Genomic DNA, 17,829 nt, shown 5'->3' on the forward strand with positions numbered 1-17,829 from the left:
TGATAAATAGGGCATTTTAATAACATTCACAGCACGACAAGAAGTTGGGAGAAAATACACATGGCTCTCCAGGTGTTGGATTCCCCTGGCACTGCTGAGATGGTATCTTGTCCCCGCTCTCCTGGAGAGTGACTAATGCTGACATAGGAGACAGCAGGTGGGGAGGGGCAGAGGAGAGGACTGCGGGTGAGGACCTGGGGACTGGCAGCCCCGCAGGGGATGGGCTGGATCCGCAGGCTCTCCCGGAAGGCTCTTCTTTCTCCATTCTGTCAGGGCTCCGCATCCTTGCTGCCAGAGATAACAGGGTGATGGAAAGTTCCCTATCCATCAAGTGCCAGCACACCCAGGCAAGGGGCTGATTTCATTCATTTTTGGGGGGTGGCGGGGGCCGGGGGGGCTTGCCCTCTGATGTCTGCAGAGGTCTTTGACATCCCATGCATGGGTCGGCTCCTGCTCTGTGCGAGGTTCTGCGGGGGATACAGAGATGAATAAGACACGGTCCCTGCCCTTGGCGAACTCACAAGTCAGCGGGGAAGACAGACGTGAGCTCCCACTGGAAGAGCTCCATAATCGTTGAGCGACCCCCTGGAGCCCGGCACTGTGTTAAGCCTCATCCACTTAGTAATTCCCACTCGAGTGTCACGTGAGAACGTGTTGTTTCCAGTGCCTGGAATAAAATAGCAGATGACACAATGGCCCTCAACCTTCGTGGAGTTGATATACCCGGTGGTGGGCGTTGAGGAGGGAGATAAACAGGGAATACACAAAGAGATACATAGTATATCTGGCAGTGAGAATTTAAAATGCACAGTAAGTGGAAAGGGACCCAAGTGCCATTTTATGCTGAATGAGTCTGGGAAAGCCTCACTAATGAAGGAAGGAAATAAGAGAGTGAGTCCCAGGAGGAGTATCTGGGGGAACACCCTTCCTGGTGGAGGACAGAGCAAAGTGCAAAGGCCCTGAGGCACATTTGGGACCATCCAAGGACCACAGTCAGGAGGCCAGCGGGCTGAAGCAGAGGGGGAGAGGGGGCAGAGAATGGGAATGTTGACCAGAGAAGTCTTACGGGCCCAGGGGAAGGATTCTGGATTGACTTCTGAGGATGCTGGACATTTTCTGGAGGATTTCCAAGCCAAGGAGTAGCATTCGCTGGTTTAAGTTTGCCAAGAATTACTGTGGCCGCCGTGTGAGGAATGGCCAAGTGTAGAATCAAGGGACCTGTTAGGAGGTCCTACAGAGCAGGTGCTATATTGCTACCGTGTAGATAAGAAAAGCTGAGGTATGAAGCTGAAACTTAGCCATGGTTTCAGTCCTAGTGAGTGGAAAGACAGGAAGACAGAGCCAGGATGTTCTGACTCCAGAATGTCTGCCATTAACCCCTGTGATCCGAGGTCTCCCCAATAATGACAGCAAAGGGCGTGATGTGATCTTCACTGAATGCAGCTCATGCGTCTCACCTTGGAGGTTCAGAGCAGAGAGCAAAGCTCTGCTGTTGGAAGGAAGGCGTCATCCTGCAAGGGGCGGTGTGTTGGCCCTTGCAGGAGGGGATGCTTTTGGTAAGCTAGAGCACAAGATGCTCCCTAGAGAGAAATGCACACAAAGGCCTGGAGGTGGAAAAGGGAGGGATGGAGTAGTTCAGGGAGACTGGAGCTTTGGGAGCCTCTCAAAGAGTGGGACAGGAAGCCAAACAGGGAGCTAGGGCATAGCTGATGTAAAATGCTAGACCGAAGAGTAAATGACAAGGAGCCATTAAATGTTCTCAACCTCCAAGTAGTAGAAAGAAATTGATTGCATGACAGAGGACAGAGGGAACCCCTGGGAGCTTGAGGGAGTCCCCTGAGCACTGGGTTTCCACAACTCTGTCTTGTCAGAGCCTCCCCAGGGCAGTGCTGAAAGGTGCTCGGTGTGGGTCACATGCAAACCTGGGAGCTTGGGGTAATGATGGTGTCATTTGTGCAAGTGGGAAAGACAGGAAAAAGAAACAGTTCTTTATAAAAGATGAGTTCACCTGGTTTTAGACATGCTGAGATAAAAAATTAAGGAATTTATTTTGAAAGCATTCTTACAGCATTTACCATCCTAAGTCCATTCTAAGTGCTTCACAAATGTTGACTCATTAAATACTCATAGCCCCAAGGAGGGGAGGTTTCCTATGATTATCCCCATTTTGCAGATGAGGCACTGAGGCGCACAAGGGTAAGAACTCGTCCAGTGTCACTTAGCTAGTGAGCACTAGAGCCTGGATTTGAACCTGGGAAATTTCGCGCCAGAGGTCATTCTTCAGACAGCCAGGTTATGACATCGTCTTCGTGAATGTCAATAACAAACCAGTGATCTACAGGTGACTGAGCTTCCCATATTTCTTGACTTTGATTAAAAAAAAATGACTCCTTTTGTTCATCAAGTCTCTAATTTTAAGGACATTCAGGTTTATTTAGATCTATACGCTGCTGATCATCAATAAACCGGAAGTATTTACTAGGTCGTCCGGTTGCCATGTCCCACCCGTTATGACTAGAATCATTGCCACATCCTGTTCACCATTATGGTGCTAGCGCCTATAAAAACACCCAGAATGCAGTTGCTACTCAATGAATATGTGGTGTTAAGTGTGGTCTCCTGCCTGAGCCAGGTCCGAATTTGTCCCACCTCTTGAATCCTGTTCCCTTACAGTATAGTATGGTGGTTATAAACTCAAGAGTCTACAGTCAGACTTCCTGGGTGTGAATCCTGGCTCTGCCGCTTGCTAGCTGTGTGACCTTCTGCAAGCTACTTAACCTCTCTGTGCTTCGGTTTCCCCATCTATAAAACATGGATGATAATAGTATTGCTGCAAAGGTCAAATGAATTGATACATAAAAAGCACAGAAAAGAGTGCTTGCATGGAGTATAAGGTGGGGCATAAAAGAAGGAAAAAGAAGGAAAGAAGACAGGAAGGAGAAACGGGAGAGGGGAGAAGAGGAAGGGAGGAAATAAACTAGTTTAAAAAATTTTTAGGGGCACCTGGGTGGCTCAGTCAGTTAAATGTCTGCCTTCAGCTCAGGTCATGGTCCCAGGATCCTGGGATCGAGTCCTGCATTGGGCTCCCTGCTCTGCAGTGAGTCTGCTTCTCCCTCTGCCTCTCTGTCTCTCTCTCTCTGTCTCTCATCAATAAATAAATAAAAAAATCTTTAAAATTTTTTTTCAGAAAGGAACACTCTGCAGACAATTTTTCAGAGAGACCAGTTCTGTTCCTCTTTGAGTTATAAAAAATCATATATGTACATCTGGAGGGATGGACTCTTTGGCCAGTGCATCAGACTTGTCATCCCCGCTGAGGCGAGCAATCATCAGGCCATAACCTAGAGAACTGGATCCCCACTTGAGCACAATAGACTCAGAATGACTGTCCAACTTGCCTTGCCACAGATGAGGAAACTGGGACCCATACTGACTCATGTCATCCATGGAGGAAGGGGCAAACCTGCAGGTAGGACCCAGGTGTCCTAGCTCCCAGTCCTCTTTTCTTTTTCCACATGATAGAGAGAACTAGAAAAAAAAAAACTTCCTCCTCTGCCTCTTTCAGCTACCTCTGACCTTCCTGCTTACCTCATTCCCAGAAGTCAGAGAGGTGGAGTGTGCCCCCAGCCTTCAGAGATAGGGAAGCCCTTGGCTGAAGCGGGAGCAGGGGAAGGTTGGGTGCATATGACTGCTCACGACTCAGGAGTTGACATCAGCTCAGCTGCTTGCATGCTGTGCTAAATCCCAACGTGCATGGACTGAAAATCACCCGGTTACTTTGCAGGAACAGCAGTTTAATAAGATTAGGAGGAGTTGAGAACACTTGTTACATCCGAAGCAATGATACGAAAAACTCAACAGGCAGCAGAGGATTTGCAATGGACTTCTGAAGTCGGCAAGGGGAGGAGATGTATTTTGAGGCTTTGGAGTCCATGCCCCTGATTTGGCCATACCAAATCTACTACTCCTAGTAGAAAATCCAGTTGCCAAAAATGAACTATTGGGATTTCATCAAGATAAAAAGCTTTGGCACAGCAAAAGAAACAGTCCACAAAACCAAAAGACAACCGACAGAATGGGAGAAAATATTTGCAAATGACCTATCAGATAAAGGGCTAGTATCCAAAATCTATAAAGAACTTATCAAACTCAACACCCAAAGAACAAATAATCCAATCAAGAAATGGGCAGAAGACACGAACAGACATTTTTCCAAAGAAGACATCCAAATGGCCAACAGGCACATGAAAAAGTGCTCCACATCGCTCGGCATCAGGGAAATCCAAATCAAAACCTCAATGAGATACCACCTCACACCCGTCAGAATGGTTAAAATTAACAAGTCAGGAAACGACAGATGTTGGCGGGGATGTGGAGAAAGGGGAACCCTCCTACACTGTTGGTGGGAATGCAAGCTGGTGCAGCCACTCTGGAAAACAGTATGGAGGTTCCTCAAACAGTTGAAAGTAGAGCTACCATACGATCCAGCAATTGCACTACTGGGTATTTACCACAAAGATACAAATGTAGGGATCCAAAGGGGTACGTGCACCCCAATGTTTATAGCAGCCATGTCCACAATAGCCAAACTGTGGAAAGAGCCAAGATGTCCATCGACAGATGAATGGATAAAGAAGAGGTGGTATATATACACAATGGAATATTATGCAGCTGTCCAAGGGAATGAGATCTTGCCATTTGCAACAACGTGGATGGAACTGGAGGGTGTTATGCTGAGTGAAATAAGTCAATCAGAGAAAGACATGTATCATATGACCTCACTGATATGAGGAATTCTTAATCTCAGGAAACAAACTGAGGGTTGCTGGAGTGGTGGGGGGGGTGGGAGGGATGGGGTGGCTGGATGATAAGACATTGGGGAGGGTATGTGCTATGGTGAGCACTGTGAATTGTGTAAGACTGTTGAATCACAGATCAGTACTTCTGAAACAAATGATGCAATATATGTTAAGAAAAAAAGAAGAAGAAGAAGATAGCAGGAGGGGAAGAATGAAGGGGAGTGAGTCAGAGGGGGAGATGAACCATGAGAGACGACGGACTCTGAAAAACAAACTGAGGGTTCTAGAGGGGAGGGGGTGGAGAGATGGGTTAGCCTGGTGATGGGTATAAAAGAGGGCATGTTCTGCGTGGAGCACTGGGTGTTATGCACAAACAATGAATCATGGAACACTACATCAAAATGGTGATTAACATAACAATAAAAAAATGAAAAGCAAAAAAAAAAAAAAAAGAAAATCCAGTTGCCCTTTGCATGTAAGGTCTTGCTGTCCTTAGAGACTAATTACAGAACCACATCGTTATTTATATTAGGAAGTTCTACCTAATGTCATATCCTATAGATAGATCTGGTCTACTGAGATCTGAGCCTGAAAGTATTCAGTGTGTCTTGAATTTTAATCCAATGATGTCGTAATCTGAATAAATTATGTCAGGTGGAAGTTCAATAACTTGGCCCAATGGGAGGAGAACATAGGGAAAATTTGTGCGTAATCAGAATTAGGAATGTTACCCAGATGTGACATGGCCCACTGGGACATCCCAAGGAGTGTGGTCAACTCTGGCTTAGTCAGTTAGACATTGGCATAGATGTCCAACAAGGCCATGTTGCTCATGGCAAACAGTAATCTAAGTAACAACGGAAACACTTTAGGTGGGAGAGGTCTTGATGTGTTAAAAGAACTGAAAGAACACATAATAGCTAAAGTACAATGGGACCAAGGGATTATGTTCTAAGGATAGTCAGCTAAGGAGGGAGGGGACAGATCTCTCAGAACCTTGCAGTAAATAAAGGATTTGGATTGTATCCTAAGAATACTGGATGTCTTTGGAGGGTTTTAGATAGGGAATGACATGAATTGGTTTATATTTTAGAAAGATCACTTGGGCTGCTAGGTGGAGGATAGATTGCAAGAAGCATGGGAAAAAATGGAGGCAGGGGACTAGCTGGAAGGACACCACAGTAGTGCGGAAGTAAGATAACTAGGCTTTGATGAGAATGATAGAAATGGAGATGGAAAAAGGTGGATGGATGAATGATTGGTTGGATGGGTGGATGGTTGGATGGATGGATGGATGCAGTGATGATTCACTCTAAGGGAATGCACAGTTTGTGCCCTTTGAAGTTCATTAACTAAGGGTTTCTCAGTCAATAGAGAGCAAGTGAAAAATGATAAGCAATAGGCTGTTGGTGTACATGAAGAACAAACCTTGTGCCACCGTCATGTTGCAAATGAAAACACTGGTTCTCAGAGGAAAGCACCTGGCCTGTGGACATACAGAGGAGGCTGGGAGCAGAACTAGAATCCTACTCTGCTGACCCCAGTTGTGAGGGTCCTTACTCCACTGGATGTGGCTTTTGCCATACTGTTGTGTACCCTTCCGCACTAAGGAGAGAAGCCAGGACCATCTGTTACTGCCCTCAGTTGTGGTGACACCTTGCCAAGAGGCTGATGGAAGTCACCACTGTGCATGGTCCACCAAAGGAACAGCTCCATTGAGGAAAGAGTGTGTTGAAGCTCCCCTCTGGAGCAAAGTGGGGCAGGAATGCATGGGCTGGTTTTTCACAGGTGTGTGGAAAAGAATCTGTGAGCAGAAAGAAAAGGTTGGTGCCTGTGTGGATATATGTGTATTCACATCTAGAGACAGTGAGAAACCAAGTCTTTCAGAAAGAGGATTCCAAGTCTGGTCATTTCAGAGGTCAGGCTATGTATTAAGTAACGAAGAGAAGCAGAGGGGCAGAAAGGGAGGGACCGGATGATAGAGCGGACAGAAGAGGTGTATAGGGATATGTGGCTGTGCACCGGTGGTTGTGAGCATTTGTGTTTATTTGTGTTTTTATTCGAGTGTGCACATGTGAACCAGAGAAGCACCTTGAGAGATATCGCTGAGGCTTCTCATTTCAGGGGTGTCTGTGCGCTTTAGGGAGGGAGGGATGGAGCCATTATTTCTGTCATTTTGGAGTTTGAGGCCCTATGGCTTGTGACGGCAGTGAGGAGGCACTGGGAGGAGGGAGAGACAAAGAGACAGGTGGAGAAAGAGAACCTTAGAGACAGAGAAGACAGAGAGGCAGAGATACCAAGGGGCACCGGCCCGCACAGGGGCTGTCAGCAGCCCTAGGCCCACCCCCGCCTTCCCGGGGGGAACCTCCCTTTTCCCAGAGTGGTTTTAATCCCCATGCGTTGTGATTACCCTGCCTGTTTTAGGGTATGTCAATCCTCCACACGACGAGAAATGGCTTAGGAAAGACCTCATTTTTTTTAAGCCACTAAAAGCTGCTCTTCTCTGGTTCTGCTTTCTTTCAAATACGGTCCCAGAGAGGTCTACAGATTCTTCGCAGCCCGTCTCTGTTCTATGGTGAGGTGGCAAGGCCTCCGTGTTATCCCAGGGAGGGGCAGGGTGGGGAGGGGAGAGAAACATTCCATTAGATCATGCCCCAGGTTGTCCAAGAGAAAAATGGAGAAAATAGGGACAATACCTTTCTTGCCCTCCCAGGTGACTCTGGAAGGGGAGAGTAAATCTTTACTCACCAGGAGTTCCCTGGAAGGCAGACTTTATAGAAGCCATGGAGGGGGCGGGGTGGGGGGCATGTTCAGAGAAGGGGTGATACTTAAACTGAGAAGTTCATGAATGTTTCCAGGAGGCACAACTGACAAAAAGCCTGGAGTGATGGTAGCTGGCTGCCACGCTGTGGATTTGGTCTGTTCTGGGTCAGACTCTTCTTGCAGAGTTGAATTCCAGCCGTACCAACCCAGCCGGAAGCGTGAGCATCCAGACCTTCTCCTTTTAATATCATTTACCACAATCTGTGATTTCCTTGGGAACTGCAGTGGCTTGGTGATAAGAGAAAAAGCTATAAGAACATGCACTGCAGGGACACCTGAGTGGCTCAGTCGGTTAAGCATCTGCCTTTGGCTCCGGTCATGATCCCAGGGTCCTGGGATCGAGTCCTGCATTGGGCTCCTTGCTCAGCGGGGAGCCTGCTTCTCCCTCTGCCTGCTGCTCCCCCTGCTTGTGCTCTCTCTCTCTCTGACAAATAAATAAATAAAATCTTAAAAAAAAGAACACGCATTGGGGTCTCGTAAGACCATCCCCAGAGGGAGGCCAGTGCACTCAACAAGCACCTATGGAGACTTTACAATGGGCCCGGCACTGGGCTGGGTGCTGGGTTCATCAGCGAACACCTGCTGCACCAGGTCCTGCTCCCACAGAGCTCGCAGTTAAGAGGGAAAAGATAGTTCAGAGGTGAGCCACTGAGTTAGATGATGCAGGTAGTGGTAAGAGATGTGTAGAAATGATAGCAGTCAATTTGATAGCTTGTGATTTACTGGGGACACTGTTTAGATCAGTGAGTCAAGAAAGGCCCATGGAGGAGGCATTATTTGGGCTGAGATCTGACTGATGAGAAGGGACAGGTGGAAGCTAGAAGGTCACTGGAAGAGCATGACATTTCTTTCTGAGTGCAACCAGAAGCCACTGAAGGGCTTTAGGGAAGTGAGGGTGGGAAATAGATGGCAGGGGGTTTACCCATAGCAGGAAGCTAGGGGGCCAGGTGGGACTGCATTGCAAATGTCCAGCAACAGATAACAGTGCCTCAGAGTAGGGTCCTGGAGATGATAAGATGTCCTTGTCTCCATACCACTGGAATGGCTAAAATTACAGAGACTAATGATACCAAGTAACTGCAAAGAAGTACAAGCCTTTGGGACTCTCGGGCACTGCTGGTGGGCATATGAATTGGTATAAGCAGTTTGAAAATTGCTTGACAATATCTTCTAAAGCTCAAGATACATCAATCCTAAGACCCAGGGAACTAAGTCCTGGGAATGTGTCCAGCAGAAATGAGTGTTCACACACACAAATGTAAAAGAATGTGCCCCACTAAGTACACACATACATAAATAAAAGAATCTATAACAGTTTTCTTCATGGAAGCCCCAAACTGGAAAACCAAACGTCCATCAGCAGGAAAATGAGTAAGTAAACAAACTACTGAATCACCAATGACATGCATAAAACTCATATAGATCATGTTGAGCAAGGCAGGCCAGTTGCAAAAGAGTCCATTAATGTGCAATCAAGAACAGATGATAGAGGTCTGAATAGTGGTTACTTTTAGAAGGATATTGACTGCAGTGGGACACAGAAGAGCCTTCTGGATTGCTGGAAATGTTTGTCTTGTGGGTGGTACCAGAGGTGCATTCATACGTCAAAATGAATGGAGCTTAATGCTTACATACAATTTTGCATCCATGCATAAAGACAGATGGAGCTTAATACTGAAGATTTGTCTACAATTTTGTGTGTATTTTACACCTAAATGGTGAAGTTAACAGAAAGGGTTTAATGAGGACATGTTTTAGAGGTTGGTCCAAATTACCTAATAGAACCTGTTGATAGATTTGATGTGGGATAAGAAAGAAAGACTAGTACTACTAGTAGTAGTACTGAAGTACTACTCTTCAGTTTCTGGTTTGAACAATTGGTTGGATAGTCTGACAAACGGGGAGTGATTAATAACCAGGTAGACAAGTCATGTTACCCAAGGATCTTGGCCATCACTTGTCATTTACAGGTAAATGGTAGACACTGAGATCTAGGGTAAAGGAAACATCCAGGTCTGTTGGCAGATGACCAGGCACAGTAATAAGGAAGCCAGATCCATGGTCTTTGGGGAGCAGAACCTCAGCCACTAGTCTGGCTCAGAGGACAGAGCTATAGATCCTGGTGAGGGGAATGTGTAGGAACATGGCATGGTCTCCATCTCGCAAAAGACCTAAGGAAGAACTAGTCACTGGAACAAGAAGCAGAGCAGAAGTTCTGTCCTGTGGACCAGGGCATGAGATGGAATACAGAAGCTTGCTGTGACAGGGAATGACTAAGTGCTCACCAGTCCCATGTCCTTGACCTAAAAATATAGGGACACCATATTTCTTACTCTCCTTGCTGCTATGCTGAGGTCATGTGCTGGTTCTGGCCAGTAGAATCTGGGTGAGTGAGATGTGTGCCATTTCCACTCCTGTCCCCTAATCTCTCAGGAGATCCTTGATTTACTGTCTTTATTCAGATCATGAGGATCCAGCTTAGGAAAGCAAAACTAGATGTGGAAGGCAGAACCTCAAGATGGAAAGAAACAGCACTACTAAATTTTGGCATATGAGATTTCCGGCTCAATAGCTTGTCACATGAGTAAGAAATGTGCCATCATGCTAAGCCTGTGAGACACAGCTATTGTGGCAGTAATTGGAATGAGTTACCCTGACCAGGACAACTGTGTTCAAAATTCAAGTACAGGAGACTGGGTCAGCCAGAGAGTAATAGCTGGGACTCTGTGGTCTGGTGAGCTCTGAGGAGTCTGAGGAGGAGTTAGCCAATGGGGTGGAGACAGATGGCACCAAGCCCGTCTGATGGAAGTGATAAGGAATGGCTAGCCTGTAAAACCTCTTCTTTTGGGAGAAGAGTTTGGGAGCTAGGCTGTGATTGTGGACATTAGGGAACAGATGTGTGGGGGTGCTACAACTAGGAGATGTAGAGAAATTCATCGTTTAAGTCATCTTTCCACCCATCCACTCATCCAACCACTCATCCATCCATCCATCCATCCACCCACCCACCCACCCACCCATCTACCTACCCATCCATCGATCCACTCATCCATCCATCCATCCACCCATAGATCCATCCATCCATTCATCCATCCATCCATCCATCCATCCATCCATCCACTCACCCATCTATCTACCCATCCAGAAGTATTGATGTTCCTTCAGTTCCTTCTTGTGGATGGTCATATGGTTATGATATTAATGAGGATGGCAGTATTATAAAACATCATCCACTGCTAGTGACAGTACACTAGGTCCAGCATACTATAAACCTCAATTTGATTTTTCCAATGCAACTTTGTAATGCAAAGGGATACATTTTGGCAACTCTTTGGGAAGACTCGAGTTACCTATAAAGGCAGGACCTGGTCCTGGACAGTATGATATAGTCCAGAAAAAGACACCCCATTATGAAAATATTAACATCAAGAAGGATCAACAAAATTATTCCTCAAATCTCCCAAGATTTTATGAAATAATAATATTGCAGGAGGAAAAAAAGAGAGAGAGAGCATAAGCAGGCTCCCTGTTCCATCCCAGAACCTTGGGATCATGACCTGAGCTGATCAGGTAAAGGAAAGGAGTAAAGCTTAACCAACTGAGCCACCCAGGCCCCCTAGTTGACATTACTTCTTGAAAAACTTTATGTACATGCTGGTAATACACATACACAGTTTTACTTTTTTTGTATTTTTACAGAAATTGGTGGCAGACTCTAGATGTTATTCTGAAACTTTTCTAAAAATTTAACAATAAATATAGATATTTTCATATCTGTTCAAAAAAAAGGGCTGATCAAAAGGCTGCTGCCAAAGCTGCCTTCATATATACCTGCACTGTTTGTAGGACACAAGTACCAGACCCTAAGACCTTCAGGCAGCACTTTGAAAGCAAGCATCCTAAGACTCCACTTCCTCCAGAATTGGCTGATGTTCAGGCATAAAGTTGTTTACAGCTGAATTCATGACACCTTTGACACTTCTACTGTCTCAGCCCTTAGGTAACAAACCTACAGCTGCTTTTCTAACAAACTGCTGATCAGCAAAAATAAAAGGGCTACAGAAACATCATTTTTATGCTGTTCCCTTTTGGGCTTCATGCAAAGACAATTCTGTGTAAATGTACAGTTGATTCTGATTTGGAAATCTGAAAATCAATCCATCCTTGTTATAATTTTTTTACAATTGTAATTATATTGATGTTCATGTGTAAAATAACTCATTTAATAAAGTAGTACTTTCATTGATTCAGTCATTTGTCCATCCATCCATCCACTCATCCATGCATCCACCACCCATCTACCCATCCATCCATCCATTTATCCATTCCTCCATCCATTCATCCATCCACTCATCCACCCATCCAATCATCCACTCATCCATGCATGCATCCATCCACCCACCCATCTATCCACTCATCCACTCATCCATCCATGCATCCATCCATGCATCCATCCATCCATCCATCCATCCATCCATCCATCCATCCATCCATACACTTATCTTTCCCTCCATCCATTCACCCATCCATCCATCCACCCACCCATCTATCCATCCATTCATCCTCCCAACCATCCATCTGTCCAAGGGTGGTCCAAATGTTCCCTTGCCTCCCTGTTCCCTCAGGAAATGAAGCTGATTGGCAGAGGGAACTGATTCCTGGCCAGCTGGTCAGTCCAAGGAGGACTGCCCATGACGATGATGGGAGCCTGGTGTAATTTCTGAGAAAGCTGGACCTGGTGAATTTCCTTTTGGAAAAGGAACACTGCACATTCATTTGTGTTTCATGGCATGCAAACCAACTTCACTTTCATCAGCTCACTGAATTTGAATCTTAAGAAGGTAAGTCCTGGCAGGTGAGAAAAGCAGAAACTATTATTCCCAGCTTTGGTGGGAGAGGTTGTTCTCTCACTATAGATGAAGAGAGTAGATGTAGGTGGGCTGAGGTCATTTGTGAGCTCAAAGTCACACAGCTGCATAGTGGTGGATCTGTTTGTCTCTGGAGTCCCAAATCTGTGCTGTTAACTACCAGACCCCCTGCTTCCAGCAACAAATGTCTTCCCATTGGCCGACCCCATTCACCCCACCCCCTTCCCACTGCATCCTCAGGGCCGGCACCACACAAGGCACATAGTAGGTACTCAGTAATTGTTCATCAAATGGATGGGTAGGTGGGTGGGTGAATTTGCTCCCTCAAGACACAACTGTGACTTAAATGTGATAATAGCATTTTGGGGCCACTTCTACCCTCTAATTAGGATCCAGGAAAAAGCCCTGAAGTTTGTACAGGTGGCCAAAAGTGTCTGAATGCATTGACTTCCCTCCAATTGCTTTAAAATCCTGTGCCTTTCATTAATATTCTTATTTTTTCTGAATGCCAGCTACACACGACCTACTATATACACTGCCTAGTTAAATCCTCATCACAGCCACAGTAGGCACATTTTATCAATGCCATTTTACAGGTTAGAAAATAGATGCCTGGAGAGGTTAGGTAACTTCTCCAATTCTTACTGTTACTTAGTGGCAGAGCTGAGAATCTAATTATAATCTGCCGGGTACTAAAGCCTGTCTGCTAGCCAGTCCTGATTCCTTGGCCAGGGTAGTTCCCTAGAGATTATTTGGAAGAGTCTGGGTGCTTACAGCTTTAGGGATCCTGACTGTGTATAGCTCACCTCTCCTAAATAAACCCTTGGAACTTCTAGAGAATTCCACCTTCCCCCACTCCCCCACCCCCAGTAAAAGAAGAAGCCAGCAGAGAGATCTTGCTTTGCTCCTCAAGAAGCTCCAGATTAGAAAGCTAGTTAACAATTCATCTAAAAGAAGCAGAGTATTCCAAGCATATCCAAATTAATATTTATAGAAGGAATGCTTGCTCAGACCCAATTATTCTGAGGGCCTGGGAGCTGGGCACAAGTGGTGCATAGAGGAAAGGGAGGGAGTGGGGCTTCCAGGGGAACGGGGGCCCAGAGATAAAGGCCAGGACACTGTTGGGTGCAAAGCACAGGGTGGCCATGGGGATGGGCGTGTTTGATGGGGTGAACAGGTTACTCACCCCAGGCCCCTTTATTTATAGGCAAGCACTGAACACTGCAGCTTTGACTGTTCTCTTTAGCCCAGAACTCTGGGCAGAATGCGTCTTTGCAGTAGTCAGCTACCCAAAGTCCCTATAGGGGCTGGGTGGTAGGGTAAATGCGCAGATGGGCCAGATGGGGTCTCTGGCAAACTGGAGATGAGGCGCCCCTATTGCCCTCCTCCGATTCATTACTGCCAGTGGGGACAGGGAACCAGCCTGGTCAGCCAGATTTTTATTATATAGAAAATTCAAATTTAAATATGAAATTTCCATAGCAACTAACTCACATTTTTAAAATTGTGAGTAGGTCAACAAAGCATGTCTGTGTCATTTTTGTCCCTCATGCTGCCTCGTCATAACCTCTGGCCTGGAGGCTAGAATCTGAGATTATTTCCGGTAGCTTTGATTAAGTCCTGCTGTTTTTGCCTGATAGGATTCTCCCAGCACCAGCTTAAAACCAACCAATCTGTGACGGTATTTCTCCAGGATCTAGCCGACTCAGCCCCTTGCAACCCTGGAACCCGAAGTTCCTATTAGAAGTCCCAACCCGCCACTGAGAGGAGTGAGAAATTGTCTTGGTCATTATTCCCCACACCCTAATGTCGCCATCAGAACATCCTCTCTCCAGCCTCCTGTCCAGTGATACTCATTTCTGGGTCTCTGATCCTAAATCACTCCTTTTCTGTTCACCTTCCATATAGCACCAGTGGAATCTTTGGAGAATGCAAATCTGATTGTAGCATGCTTCTGCCCTCAAATGACTTTGCACTGGCTTCTTGCTAAAAGTCAGACTCCTAAGAATCACATTTAAGACCTTGTGTAATCTGACCATCGTCTGTCTCTCCTGCCTCATCACCCACCAGCTTAGGGAACTTTGAGCAGCAGGAAGTGGCCCTGAATAACCAAAGCAGTATACGAAGAATAAAGAGACCACTGTCCCTTGCCTGGATCTGTGCTTATCTACCTGCCCGATTCAGTCTGTGTAGTAACAAGAGAATTCATAACCTTGAATCAGTCCCTGTCTCTCCCCTGATTAAAAAAAAAAAAAAAAAAAAAAAAACCCTCCGAGGACTTCCCATCTCATTGAGAACAAAATCAGAATTTCATCATGATTTGCAATAACAAGTAACTTTTATGGAGCACTTCATGTACCAGGCATTTTTCCAAGTGTCTGACATGTCATAACAACCTGGTGAGGTAGATTCTATTATTAGCCCCATTTAAAAGATGGAGAAGCTGAGGAACAGAGAGCTCAAGTAGCTTGATCAATGGCACAGGTCTGGAAGGTAGTGAATTCCAAAGGGATAGGTTGAGTCCAGAGCCCAAGATCTCATCCCCTAAACTACACCAAGTTCTGCTGGTGGTCTTCCAACATAATCCTTGTTCACCTAGCTTCAGCCTCACTCATTTTGCTGCTGGTCCTCAAACTTGCCACATCCATTCCAATCTCTGGGCCTCTTCTGTTAGTCCCCCTGCCTAGAACATCCTTGCATCAGAACTCTGTGAGGCTTCTTATGTCACCTCTGCCAAGATCTTTGCCCTGGCCATCATACCTGCATTAACTAGCTCCTCTCCTCCTGTACCATGATTCCCCACATACTGAACCAATTTTCTCCAAAGCACTGCAAGGCAGGAGAACAGGTTTGAAAAGAGCAGGAACCAAGGAGTTTTGGAAGGTTCTTTTGACAGGAGCTGATGGGGTTGCTACAGGTCATTGGGGTGAGTTATCTCTCATTAAAAAAAGAGAGAGAGAAAGAGCAAATTTGCCTTTCCTCCACCCTTTTGTTCCACTTAGACCCACGGTGGATTGGATGATGCCCATCCATGCTGGTGAGGACGATTTTCTTTGCTCTGTCTGCTGATTCAAATGCTAATCTCTTCTGAAAACACACTCACAGACACACCCAGAGAAAATGTTTTACCGGCTGTCTGAGCATCCCTTAACCCCATCAAGTTGACACGTAAAATTAACTGTCACGTCCTGGGTGTTTATTTTGACCTGCACTGAACTGGTTTTGTTTTTTGTATTTTGTTGTCTTTTGCCCTCTGGACTTTGAAAAGTAAATTTGTTCTAGTGCCACTAACTGCCTGCAGTAAGGCCATCCACCTACTGGGTCTCAGTTAAAATTCCTGGGTCACGTCTTCATTCTCTTTGCTTCTCCAGAGGTTTTTAGCTTCCCCTGTGGCTTATGCGTTATCCTTCAAGAAACCTCTCTCTTATGTTTTCCTTGACTCTCAACCGCCACCCCCAACCCCAAGTCTCAAGGTCTTCTCATATCTCCCTGCCTTACCTTGACTTCCCAGAGAAAAGCAGGAAGGACTTGAGTTAGAAGAATGGTCCAAAGAAAGGATTTTGACTGATTTGTGCATACAGTTTTTCCTTGATGTGCTGGAGACAAATGAATGTGGGATTTCACAGAGAGCTCTTGTCTCTGCTCAGTGTCAGCAGCTGTTCCTAAGTCAACAGAGCAATAGTGTGTGTCTGGGATGAAGAGAACAGAGGTTGCTTAAATTGTTTTCCATCCCCTCTGAAACCAATAAGTGCTACTCCATTGCTTGGCACAATTGAGTTCCTGAATGGTGCCCCGATGTGGTATCAAATCAAATCTTAATCCTGTCAAATGCTGGCTCTGTGAGCTTCTGGAAGCAGGCATAGGGCCAAGCGAGGAGAGCTTGGGGGACCTGTTCTAACTGGCCTGTGCAGGGAGGGGCAGTGTATCCACTCTCCTCAGTCTACAAGAGAAAGCCTATCAAACATCTGGGGTCTTTAGAGATAACTTCTATTAGGTTTAATATGGCCATAAGCAAGAGTACATGCCTAACTTTATGGTAAGTTTCAACAAGGATGACAGTGGTCAGAGGGCATGCGGTTGATAAAATGGTGGGAGGAGGGGTAGATGCATTTTTTAATTACCAAATAGTTAGACATTGGCTAGACACTGGATATTCCAGACCCTGGAGCAATATCAAAGAAGACAGAAAAGATCCCTACACTCAAGGGGCTGATGTTCTAGACATGGTCTCCCTCCAGCTCACTCTGGAACAACATGAGTCTTAAAAGATGAGGAAGAGCTTTCAAGAGATGCCATACGACCAAAAAAAAAAAAAAAAATCCCAGTCCCTCAGAGGTCCTGAGAATCCAACCTTTCTTTCAGACTCCATGTCCTGATCTAACCAACTTGCCCAGATGTAGACCAGTTCCATGGATAAGAGACTACCATGCTTAGGGCCAAGTGAAGCTCTCATTTCTCTCCCCTCTACATTCGTGACATACCAGGGGCAGAGGCTCTGGGATCTCAGCACATCACTCACTATAGTCTCTTTCACCATACAGGTGTCCCAGAGGTAGTATGCCTCTGACTCAAATCCAATGTGCTTGCTGATGAAGAGGTAGCTAAGATCTCAGACACTAATGTCAGGGTTTCGATCCTTGCTCTGCCACTTACTGCGGTGTGACCTTGTGCATGTCCTCTACTCTCTGAGTCTCATTTTCTTCCACTTAAAATGGGAATAAGTACCTACTTTTCAGAGTCAAGGTTAAGGATTCATTGAGACAATTCAGGTAAGAAATAAGTAAATGTTAGCTACTATAGGAATAATAATTACTTTGTCACTGCTATTCATATTTATTTTGTTTTCATTGAGGTATGATTTATACACAATACAATGCATAGATATAAAGTGTTTGGTGCAATGTCACCATGTTACCACCACCCAAACACAGAGAGTATTTCCATAGCCTGGAAAGTTCCCTCATGCCCCTTTCCAGTCAGTGCTCCCTCCCCGAGAGGCCATCACTTTCTGACTTTTGTCATCATAGATTAGTTTTATCTGTTCTCGAAAGCCACAGGAATAGAATGAGAAAGTGTATTGTTTGAGTGTATTTTTCTTCTTTTCCTCAGTTTTTTTTTTTTTTTTTTTTTTTTTAAGATTCAGGACTACTGGGCTATACCCAGGTTATGTGTATCTGTATTCGGTTCCTTTTGGTGCTGACTAGTTGTCAAGTGTAGTGAATTTACCACAATCTGCTTATCCATTTGGTCTGCCCAAAGTGGTTGCACCATGTTTTGCTCCCACTAGCATTGTGTGGCAGTACAGTTGCTCTTGACCTCACCGACATTTGGAGCTCTCA

Source organism: Zalophus californianus, chromosome 10 (assembly GCF_009762305.2).
Source record: "Zalophus californianus isolate mZalCal1 chromosome 10, mZalCal1.pri.v2, whole genome shotgun sequence".
NCBI lineage: Eukaryota > Metazoa > Chordata > Mammalia > Carnivora > Otariidae > Zalophus > Zalophus californianus.